Below are 12624 nucleotides of genomic sequence, written 5' to 3'. Positions count from 1 at the left end.
CCCTGCAGCCAGCCGCGCGCCGGCTCCGCCCCCGCCCCGCCCTCGCTCCGCCCCTGCTCCGCCCCTCGTCGGCTCTGCATCCAGCCCCGCGCCGGCTCCGCCCCGCGACCATGGAGCCGTGGCCCGCTGCAGGGAGGGGCGCGGAGGAGCCCAGGGGCGCGGGCGGGCGCGTGACCCCAGGGTGGCTCTATCTGGATTTTGCTAGTGGCTGCGGGTGGGAGGGTCCCTTTGGACGGGCAATCGGGAGGCCCGACTGTCAGCAGCTTGATAAGGCGTCCCGGGGTTGGACTTCAACCAGGGTCTCCTTGCTCCCTGGCTGCCTGGAGAGGACCGAAGGGGAAGCTGAGAGCCGACACACCTAAGGGGACGGCGGTTCGCGACGGGTGGTGCCTGCACCCACCTGGTACTTGTCATAAATGCAAATTCCAGGCCATCGTCCCAGAAGCTCTCCGTCAGAAACTCTAGGAGTGGGGTCCAGAAATCTGCATTTTTGCAAGTGTTCCACGTTACTCCAGCGTATGCAGAAATTTGAGAACCACCGTGCTAGGTCGCTGCTGGTTTTAGAGATTATGGTTCAACTGCGACAAAATCAATTCCAAATGCCAACCCTCCAAAGCACCCGGGTTTGCGGCATTTCTACTTCTGCACGGTTGGGTTTTCAGAGATAGGAGAAGCAGCAGCACCCCCGCCTTTCAGTTTGGCACTTGAGTCCCTCAACAGCCTTGCCCCGCAGGGAATCTGACAGTTGGATGTGAAATGATACTGTATCTTTGACTCTTGGGGGAGAACAGTCCCTGTAGCCTCAGTTAAAATCCTGTCCTGGCCCGTTCCCCCTGAGCTCGGAAAATCCCACGTCCTCTTCACTGTCACTTGGAAAGTCTTAGCTTTAATGGAAACTAAGTTGCAGAGGGAAATCACTTTTATTGTTTCTCAGCGTATTTGTTTGTTTATTTAGCGTTTTAATCTTAATTCCAGTTAACGGAATGTTATATTAGTTTTCAGGTGTAGAGTTTAGTAATTCAGCACTCCCAGACCTCACCCCATGCTCATTAAGACAAGTGCACTCCTTACTGGCCGTCACCTAGTTCACCTCCCCTCTGGTAACCACACTAGTTCTCTAGAATTAAGAGCACGCTTTCTCTCTCTCTTATTTTTTCCCCTTTGCTTGTCTGTTTTGCTTCTTAAATTCCACATATGAGTGAAATCATATGGTATTTGTCTTTCTCTGACTGATTTTGCTTAGTTAGCATTATATTCTCTAGCTCCATCCATGTCATTGCAAATGGCGAGATTTCATTTCTCTTTGTGGCTGAATAATATTCCATTGTATATATATGCCACATGTTTTTTTTTTAAAAGAGATTTTAAAATTGTTTTACATTTATTTATTTATTTATTTATTTATTTATTTATTTTGAGAGATATATCAGGGGAGAGACAGAGAGAGAGAGAGAGAGAGAGAGAGAGAGAGAGAGAATCCCAAGCAGGCTCCACACTGCCAGTGCAGAGCCCAATGTGGGGCTCAAACCCATGAACCGTGAGATCATGACCTGAGCTGAAATCTTAGCCAACTGAGCCACCCAGAGGCCCCAACCACATCTTCTTTATCAATTCAACAATCAGTGGACACCTGAGCTATATCCATATCTTGGCTATTATAAACAATGCTGCCATAAACATAGGGGTGCAAGTAACCCTTTGAATTAATGTTCTTGTGTTCTTGGGGAAATACCCCATAGGGTATTGCAATTGCTGGATCATAAGGTAGTTCTATTTTGCTTTTAAATATATGTTGCTTTGGGGGCACCTGGGTGGCTCAGTTGGATGAGTGTCCGACTCTGGAGTTCAGCTCAGGTCCGGATCTCAAGGTTCATGGGTTTGAGCCCCACGTTGGGCTCTGCTCTGACAGAGTGGAGCCTGCTTGGAATCTCTCTCCCTCTCTTTCTGTGCCTCCACCACTCATGCTCTCTCTCTCGAAAAATAAATAAATAAGCAAATATTGCTTTTAAATACATACACACATATTTTTAAAATTTCCAGCTTTATTAGTTATAGTTGACATAGCACAAAATTCATTTGTTTTAAATATTTTATTTTGCTAACTCCTTATTTTGGAAAATAAAAGGTAAGGTTAAATTAAGCTCTTTCTGTTAATAGATTCTGTTTCTCTCCCGGACTAGACTTTAGTTAGGCTCCTCCTGTCTTTGCCTGGCCTGCATTGCCTGGTTAAGCAAAGAATCTGACCAAGTCAGTTTAGGAAAAATCCCCCCACTCTTGACACACGATCAAGCTCCTCATCTCCTACCTTTGACTTCTAAGTCCTCGACTTGCCCTTAGCAAGAATGTCTTGATATCCCCTCTTGTAATTTTCCACGCCCAGCCCCCTCACTCTGCCGGTCAGCTATAAATCCCCAGCTGTCTTTGCTCTACTTTGACTTCAAACTTCTCTCTCTCCCTTACTGCAACATCTTGAAGGAAGTCTTCCTTACCCTTTTAACAAGTATCAGAATAATTTTTTCTTTAGCATTATTTTGTACAACTTGTGGATCATTTAAAAATCTGAATTTAGTTTTTTAAAAATGTTTGTTTTTGAGGGAGAGAGAGAGAGAGAGTGCACACACATGCGAGCAGAGAAGGGACAGAGAGAGAGGGAGAGAGAGAATCCCAAGTAGGCTCTGCACTGTCAGCACAGAGACCGACGCTCTCACGAACCGTGAGATCACGACCTGAGCCGAAATCAGAAGTTGGACGCTTAACCGACTGAGTCCCCGGGGAACCCCCAGGCATTAATTTGGTTTTTATTTTTTTATTTTTTTATTTTTTAATTTTTTTCAACGTTTTTATTTATTTTTGGGACAGAGAGAGACAGAGCATGAACAGGGGAGGGGCAGAGAGAGAGGGAGACACAGAATCGGAAACAGGCTCCAGGCTCCGAGCCATCAGCCCAGAGCCTGACGCGGGGCTCGAACTCACGGACCGCGAGATCGTGACCTGGCTGAAGTCGGACGCTTAACCGACTGCGCCACTCAGGCGCCCCTTAATTTGGTTTTTAAACGCTGGGAGAAATAACTCTACAAGTCAAGAATAGTGGTTACTTATGGGGATGGGGAGCTGAGATTGGGACCCCACCCATGCAGTGGCTTTTGGGGTTTGGGAGGGTTTTGTTTCTTGAACTGGAGGGTGGTGGTTACAAGGGTTTTCTCCACTAAAGAATTCATTAACTTATTTGTTTTGTGTCAGGTTCTGTATCTGTTTTTAAAATAAGTTAAAAAGTTATATTTTACTTTTAGAAAGTGTTTCAAAAAAACCTTTTCTTATTATGTAACAATAACTAAAATTCCGTTTGTTGCCTCCTTTGTCTTTCCCCACCGGACATTTCCTTGAGAAACAGAGCACCAGTCATGGCTTTCCCTGCTCGGATCCTTCTCATCCCTGGAACACCAGCTCCTTCTCCTTGTACTGGGAAGTCCTTTCCAAACTCTGCGATCCTGGTCCAATACCGAACACCAAGGGCTTTGGAAGTTGGTACACTTGAGTGAAAATCCCAGCTGTGCCTTCTGGGTGACTGTGGGCAAGTTACTTAACTTCTCTGAGCTTCAGCTCCTTCACTGGTAACACAGGGATAATAATATCAAACTCACTGGGTAGTTGGGGAAGTTAGCGGAGGTGATGGATAGAAGACATTAGCACATACAGAATATTAGTAGGACAGCTGATGATGTCAGAATTAGGCCTGTAGGTTAATTTCCTGAGTTTGATAGTACAAAGTCTAAAGATTAAACAATAGTTTTGTATTAATTTATTGATTTTGATAGTCGCACCGTGGCTATATAAAAGAATGTCTTTGGTTTTAGGTAATAAAAGGGCATCATCACCTGTGCAAGTCTTAAACAGTTCAGGAAAAAAAATGTGTATATACACACACGCAGAACAATAAATATGGTAAAATGTTGACATTTTAGGAATCAACCAAGAATTCTTTGTACTGTTTTTTGTTTTTCTTTCTTTTTAAAGTTTATTTATTTTTGGAAGAGAGAGAACACAAGCCGGGAGGGGCAGAGAGAGAGAGGGAGACACAGAATGCGAAGCAGGCTCCAGGCTCTGAGCCGTCAGCACAGAGCCCGACACAGGGCTTGAACTCACAAGCTGTGAGGTCATGACCTCAGCAGAGGTCAGATGCTTAACCGTCTGAGCCACCCAGGTGCCCCTCTTCTTTTTCTTTTTTTAAGTTTGTTAATTAATTAACTAACTAATTAATTTAGAGAGCATGAGTTGGGGAGGAGCAGAGAGAGAGAGAGAGAGAGAGAGAGAGAGAGAATCCCACGCAGGCTCCGCACAGAGCCCAACACGGAACTCGAACTCACAAATCATGAAATCATGACCTGAGCCCAAATCAAGAGTCAGATGCTTAACTGACTGAGCTGCCAAGGTGCCCCGTGTACCGTTTTTTTTTAACTTTTTTTCCAAATCTGAGTTATTGCAAAATGAAACTTTAAAAAAATCTTTTAATCCTTAGCACGTGGCAGATTCAACTTTTCCCACCTTCTTTCCCAGTTTGTAATAAAGACCCACGGTGATAACATACAGCAGGCATTCGTAACTGAATCGAGGCACAGGGGTTGACAAAGGCCAGCAGCCTAACTCTGGCCTGCTGCCTGTGTTTGTATGGCCCATCTGTTAAGAATTATGTCTATATTTTTAAGTGGTTGGGAAACAATCAAAAGAAGAATAACATTTTGTGACATTTGAAAACGATATGCGATTCCTATGTCCGTGTCCACAAATGAAGTTGTATTAGAACACAGCCACTCCCCATCCTCGACATTGTATGTGTAACTGCTCTATGGCAACAGCGACCTTAAGGCCCACGAGGCCTAAAATATTTTTTATCTGGCGCTTTACAGTGAAAGCTTGCCCAGGGAGTATAGATCGCAGTTTGCTTCCGAGATTTTAGTACTTGACTTTGCATTGTACTTGAGCCGATGCTTTACCAGCAGTGTGTCACGTCTGCCTCATAATCCAAATTGCTATTATTGCCCACATTTCACAGATGAGAAACCTGAGGCACAGAGGAGTTAACTGACTCACCACAGGGCTGGGTGGTAATGAAGGCTCTGAAGTCCTATTGCCTGAATTTAGCAGGAGTTATTTTTCCAAGGCTGTGCTTCTATTGATACTTTATTTTTTAGTGCCTGCCCAAGTGCGCGTGTAGAGTTTGCTGCTCCAGGTTGTGGGGGACATGAAATGACCAGGAGCAGGCGGTTGCCCTGTGGGGACTCATCTCCGGTGAGACGTTTACCTGCACAAACACAGTGCATGCTCTCATGTAGACCAGTGCTACTCAGAGTGTGGTCTGAGTACCAGAGGCATGAAATATGTTCTGGAATTCAGTGTGGGTCTTTAGAAACCTGTGGCAAGTTGAGAAAGTTTGTCAGGTGAATCAAATAATGAAAACAGAAGATGTGAATTTTCTGTCTATTTTTATTTCCTTCTACTAGTTATTTTTATCTATTTTATTTATTATTTTATTTTATATTTTATTTATTTTATTTATTTCATTTCATTTCATTTTATTTTACAGCAGGATCAGCCCTTGAACCATGGGGAGAAGCACTGATAACCACAGAAACAAAACTGATCCTTCACCAAAGATGAAGTTTTAAGAAGCACAGGGGCCTCATGTGCTAAGAACAATGAAGGGGAGAGAGAGGTGTGGCCCAGTAACACAGATGAAAACCCTGTTTTTCTATCCCAACGGGGCTTTTTTGCACACAAGACTCAATCTCAACCCCTTTGGCCAATCTGGTTTCCCTTAAAGTCCTAACAAAGATTTCTTATTCAGCAAATTTCAAGTCTTAATGGCAGTTCGGATCTGTATTTCAGCATAAACATTGAACTAACTTTACTTTTCTAATATTTAGAAAATTCTATTAATTGTAATTTATAATAGGTTTTAGAAGTATTAAACAATGTATGTTAAAAGCAAGGGAAAAAAAAAGCCTCCACTAAAAAGACATGATACCTTGTTATACAGCTCCCCCCCACCCCTTCTCTTAACCTGAAGGAAAACCTGTTTGGGGCTTCTTCCCCCCCCCCCTTTTTTTTTTAATGTTTATTTATTTTTGAGAGAGAGAGAATCCCAAGCAGGCTCCGTGCTGTCAGCGCAGAGCCCGACCCAGGGTTCCATCTCACATACTGTGAGATTGTGACCTGAGCCAAAGTCAGAAGCTCAACTGACTGAGCCACCCGGGCGCCCCCAAAACCTGTGTGGGGCTTCTAAACACTAAAGAGACAATTTTGGCTTAGACCAGTGTCTCAGTCTGGTGCCAAACTTCCAGTGGAATTCAAATCCACATATTAAAACTTTATCCATAGAGGTTATCTTAATAAATTAATCCTTCACTTTGATCTATTCAATGGTCTTAAAATTTCCTGTTTTAAACAACTGCGTTACTTGATTAAAACAACGTTTAAAAAAGAAAAAAAAAGGTATGAATGACACCTACGTGCAATGCATGATCTCAGATTGGATCTTGAACCAGGGGGGGAAATAGCTACAAAAAACATTATTGGGGCAATTAACGAAAGTTGAATGTAGACTATGCATTAAAAAAATAATATTCTATCAATATTAAAATTCCTAATTTTGATAATGACCCCGTGGCTATGCTCTTTGGAAATACACTGAAATATTGAGGGGCAACGGGGCACAACTTACCTCAAATGGTAAGAATAACTGTATACTATCTATATTTATATTACATGTATACGATGAGGCAGCAATTGTGGCGCAAATAAGGCAAAATGTTAACTATTGATGAATTAGGTATAAGGCCATCCAGGAATTCTTCTGTCAAAATAAAAAGCTATTTAAAAATAAAGCAATACATCCTCCAGCCTACAGAGGTAGACAGTTCTGCTCTGTAGCAATTCCTTATCTTTCTCACATGTCTTTACGTTTTCTGACCCAGAAAGTCCTGAGGCTTGCGTCCCGGGGTTAAGTTGTGCAAGCAACTGATGGGTATGGTTATGAAACAATAAAAAGATAAAATTGTGAAATAATTGGCCAGCAGTTCATCCGAAGTCCCAATAAAAGTCAGCGCTGTGCATCAGGAGTTGGATCACACCATGTGGCAGTCATGAGTGTGAGGATGTCCTTGTCCCCGTGTCCTCGAACTTCCTTTCAGGAGTTTGAGATGTCTAGACACGTAAAAATGCCCCAAGTGAGACGTGACTTCGGGAAAAAGAATTGATGACTTTGCTTTAAACACTCCTTTTCTCCTCCGTTCTTTCTGTCACCTGACTGTTAAGAGCATTTCCTTCTCCAGGAGGTCTCAGCTCCTTTCCCTCTCATGTCTTTGGTCTCGGCCTGTGGTTTCTTCTTCACCAGGGCCCTGAGAGGTAGCCCACCCTCTCTGTCTTTACAGCCACCTCCACAGCTGGGGCTCACTTCCCTGAAAGATCACAGTTGTTTGCCAGCTCGATAGAAGGTTGCAACTAGCTGTGGCCAGAAGGGCTATTCATTCTGACAACCACGTTGGTCCATCGGGGTCCGACATTTTATCCAATTTCTGGAGCTGTCACCATCTGATGAGAGGAATTTCCATAATCTGGGTTTCCAGTTTCTCTTCAAAGACCCGAAGATCTCATGACACCAGGCCCTCGGGCCCTTGGGGGGTAACAGTAGACGGGAGATATGCATCGGGACATATTTTAGGCACGGCTGGCCCCTCTCGTAGGCAACAGTCTCCGTCCATCTGGTCCACTTCACTGTTGACATACCTTGTAGGCTCTATGAGATAGTTCACTTTGTAACTCCTAGATCAGAGAGGCTCAGTAGTAATGTGACCACAATCTGTGGAATTGCCACATCAAACAGATCTATGCGACAGATTCACTAGTCACCTGTCTTCTGAGCCCTAGGCTGCTGTTCTAGACTAGATGACTGCTATAAACTGACGGTTTCTGTCCCCACTCCCCAAAGTCATGTGTTGGAGCCTAATTCCTCATGTGATGGTATTTGAAGATGGGGTCTGTGGGGTCTTTTACGTGATTGGGTCATGAGGACAGAGCTCTCATGAATGGGATCAGTGCCCTTATAGAAGAGACTCCAGACGGGCACGTGGGTGGCTCAGTTGGTTAAGCTTCCAACTCTTGACTTGAGCTCAGGTCATGATCTCACAGTTCGTGGGTTCAAGCCCTGAGTCAGGCTCTGTGCCAACAGCAGAGCCTGCTTGAGATTCTTTCTCTCTCTGCCCCTCCCCTGCTTGCACTCTCTCTGTCTCTAAATAAATAAATAAATAAATAACTTAAGAGGAAGGGGGAGGAGGAGGAGGAAGAGGAGGAGGAGGAGGAGGAGGGGAGACTCCAGAGAGCTCCCTGGCCCCTCGTACCATGTGAGGACACAGTGAGAAGACAGCTATCCATGAAACCAGAAAGTGGGCTCTCACACAACTGAATCTGCTAACAACTTAATCTTGGACTCCTCAGCCCCCAGAACTGTGAGAAATAAATTTCCGTGTTTAGCCACCCGTCCCGCGGCATTTTTGTTACAGCAGCCTGCGCAGTCTAAGACAGTTACCCAACCCTCTTTGGGGCCCACAGAGTACTCTGCCCGTGTCCCCATTCCAGCTCTAACGGTAGGGTCATTGAAGATTTACTTATCTGTCTTCTCCAGGCTGTGGGCTCCCTGAGGAAAAGTTTGCTGTTGTTTCTCTGATAGGTACCTGGCACCCAGCAATACACTATAGGTTTATGTAAAAGTAAAAAGCAATAGAAGTCTTACCTCTGTTCAACTTGAAGTTCCTCTTGGTCAAGGATGTATGTCTGATTCACCTTAGCATTCCAAGGCAGGATTTGCTATAAGGTAGATGCTGAGCAGTGTATCAAACGCATGAATAAATTCATGATAGAAAAGAGAATTTGTCATTAATGTCACATGGGAGAACACTGGCTCCTCGAGGCGGGGAGCCACTGTTAGACATAGCTCTGTTGCGGCCAAAGAGCCCCAGAAGGAGGGGTCAGCCACACTAGGCGGGGGCTGGTTTCACTTCCTTCTACAAATTGTGTTGAATTGCAATGGAAAGCACTGTTCCCCTGACTTCCGCCTGCCCACCCACCTCCTTGCTCCTCAAAGGCAATGCACAGAACCGTTGCTGTTCCCCTCTCCCTTCCCCCACTCTTCATACTCAAGCCCTCGAGGCCTCGGTTCAGTCCCTCACACTTTTCCTGTCTCCTCCCTAGAGTTATCTTCTGTGGGGCTGGCGGGTTGGCTTGCAATATGTGAAGGTAGGCTGGCATCCAAGCAGCTCCCAAAGATTTCACTGTCAAAGCAGAGTGGCCTGGAAGTGGCCTAGAGCTGATGGACCCGGAGGGGCTGGGCCAGGAGTGATGGGGGTGACTCCTCAGTGGTGACCAACCGGGACCACACGACGTGTCAGCAGAGGCCACCGTGTCCGTTGGACTTAGTGGCAGTGGCAGGACCCGGGGGACCAGGCAAACTGCCCTCCCTAGCTCTGCTCTCTCCAGAGCCTCCTTCCCTCCATTAGGAAGGGACAGTTAAAAACATTTTTTTTTCAAAGAACAAGTAACTATAAAATAATTTCTTAAAAATATATATATATAACATATATATATATATATATATATAATTTTTATGTTTATATATCAATGGCATAAAAAATGATGTGGTGGGTATCCTCATACTCACTCCTATCCCCTCACCCCCATGCCACCCTCTCCCAATTCTGGCTCCTTCCTTCCACCTTACAGGAAACCACTTTCCAAGGTTTTGATTTACAGGGTTTTTTTTTAATATTTATTTGATTTTGAGAGAGAGAGAGAGAGAGACAGAGCATGAGCAGGGGAGGGGCAGGGAGAGAGGGAGACACAGAATCTGAAGCAGGCTCCAGGCTCTGAGCTGTCAGCACAGAGCCCAACCGGCGTGGGGCTCGAACTCACAAACTGTGAGGTCATGACCTGAGCCGAAGTTGGGCACTTAACCGACTAAGCCACTCAGGCGCTCCTATGGTTTTTTTTTTTCATTATGGTTTCACTCTGTGTTTCGTATGAGCCAGACTGTACTGTTTGCATTCCTAAAGGATATTTTGTGTACTTCAGTATATTTTTAAACTCTAGACGAATGGAATCACTCCATGTTTGTTTGAGATTGTTTAGATTGAAAAGTTGTTATGTGTAGCCGGGATTCTTTCATTTTCCCCTGCTCTAAAATATTCTTCTATGCACACATACTTAAAAAAAAAATCCACTCTTCTGCTTATAGGGCAGGTTACTTCCGCTTTCCGCTATTTATAACAGTGTTGCTGTATCTTACCAAAAACACTTATTACTAAAAAAAAAAAAAAAAAAAAAAAAAAATGAAGTGGATAAAATGGACATGACTTTAACCAAGTAATCCAAATTAACGTTGCTGCTAAGGGCAGACGTTGTGTTCTGCCCATGTGACACCTGAGAAGAATGCAGTATTGCTTCTGTGGTGTTCTAGTCAAGCACTTAATATGTATCTAATCGTGGCAAACATCAGGGAAGTGAAAGACCTTTTATAAAATAACTGGCCTGTATTCTTTTTAAAAATAGACTTTATTTTTTAGAGCCATTTTAGATTCGCAGCAAGATTGAATGGAAGGTACAGAGATTTTTCCATATACAGGACTGCCCACCCCTCCTCGGTTCACAACCCCCTGGGGAGCTTCCCGAATGGAAGGTACAGAGATTTTTCCATATACAGGACTGCCCACCCCTCCTCGGTTCACAACCCCCTGGGGAGCTTCCCGGGTGAAATATGAAACCAGCCTCTGACTGCAGGTGGCAGGGAGAGAGAAGGAAAGAGGCAGGCCACTCCAGGCTGGTAGGTGGCAGTTTTAATCAGCAAAGGGATTAATACAAGGCAGCAAGATGAGTGGATCCCTGCCCACGCCCACCACATACAAAGAGGCTTCACCTGGATTTAGTCAAGTGCACTGTGCAGGTGTTCTCAACACCACATTGCTATCTCGAGGAGGTATCGTTGGAGCGGCTTCTGGGAGCAGAAAAGGCAAGTGGGACCCACGTTCTAAGACAGGGAAGCGGATGAGGAGCCTCCTGGGTCCAACTCACAGGTTGATAGCAGTCACGTCTTTTGGATGCCCTCCCCCAACACCCCTGCCACCACATGTGCACAGCCTTCCACACTATCCAAAATCTGCATCAGAGTGGTACATCTGTTACAATCAGTGAAGCTACATTAACACATCATGACCCAAAGTCCACAGCTTACGTTAGGGTTCACTCTTGGTCTCGTACATTCCATGGGTTTTGACAAAAGTATGAGGACACCTATCCACCATTATAGTTTCACTGCCCTAGAAATCATCTGTGCTGTGCCCACTCATCCCTGCCCACCCCCCCAAGTGCCTGGCAATCTCTCATCCTTTTCTGCCTTCATAGTTTTGCCTTTTCCAGAAGGTCATAGAGTTGGAAACACAGTATGTATCCTTTTCAGATTGGCTTCTTTCACTTAGTAAAGTGAATTTATGTTTCCTCCATGTCTGTTCGCGGCATGATAGCTCATTTCTTGTTAATGCTGAATAATGTTCCATTGTCTGGATAAACTATACAGCTTCTTTATCCATTCACCTATTGAAGGACATCTTGTCTGCTTCCCAGTCTTGACAGTTATGAATAAAGCTTCTGTAAACATTTGTGTGCAGGTTTTTTTATATAACAATTTTTAACCTTATTTATTTATTTTGAGAGCGAGCGAGCATGAGCTTGAGTAGGGAAGGGGCAGAGAGGGGAGACAGAATCCCAAGCAGGTTCCGAGGTCTCAGGGTGGAGCCCGACATGGGGCTCGAACTCATGAACCCTGCGATAATGACCTGAGCCTAAACCAAGAGCCAGATGCTTAACCCACTGAGCCACCCAGGTGCCCTCGTGTGCAGGTTTTTGTGTGGGCATTAATTTTCCCCTCATTTGGGTAAATACTAACAAGTGTGATCAATTGCTGGATGGTGTGACAAGAGTGCATTTAGTTTGGAAAGAAGCCTCCAGACTGTCTTCCAAAGTCGCATTACCATTTTGTGTTCCCACCAGCAACGAATGAAGAGTTCCTGCTGCTCTGCATCCTTATCAGCATTTGGTGTTGTCAGTATTTTGGATTTTGGCCATTCTAATAGTTGTGTCGTGGCTCACATTGTCGTTTTGGCCTAGATTCTTGAATAATGTCAACGGCATAATGAGAAAAGCTGAAGAAAAGAAAAGCTAAAAGATTAGAGACTACTAAATAGAGGAGACAAAAAGGATTCTGGACTGCAGCCTGTCTCCAGGGAAAAAATGTGCACGAAAGACATTATGAGAACAGTTGACAAAACTGGAATAATGTATCAATGTGAAATTTCCTGGACTGGATCGTTGTCTGTAGATTTGCTTTTAGAACCTACAAACTGACAGATTAAGGGCCAAGTGGGCTTGATGTATGCGACCTACTCTCAAATGATTCAGGGAAAAAAACCCCTATAAATAAAATAGAGGAAATGTGGTGTAATATTAGCAATTTATGAATATGGATCATGGATACATAGGAGTTGTTTGTACTATCCGTGCAACTGTTCTGCAAATTACTTAAAA

This window comes from Puma concolor, chromosome C2, assembly GCF_028749965.1.
Source record: "Puma concolor isolate L17-30 chromosome C2, mPumCon1.1.hap2, whole genome shotgun sequence".
Taxonomy (NCBI): domain Eukaryota; kingdom Metazoa; phylum Chordata; class Mammalia; order Carnivora; family Felidae; genus Puma; species Puma concolor.
This window is presented reverse-complemented; position numbering follows the sequence as displayed.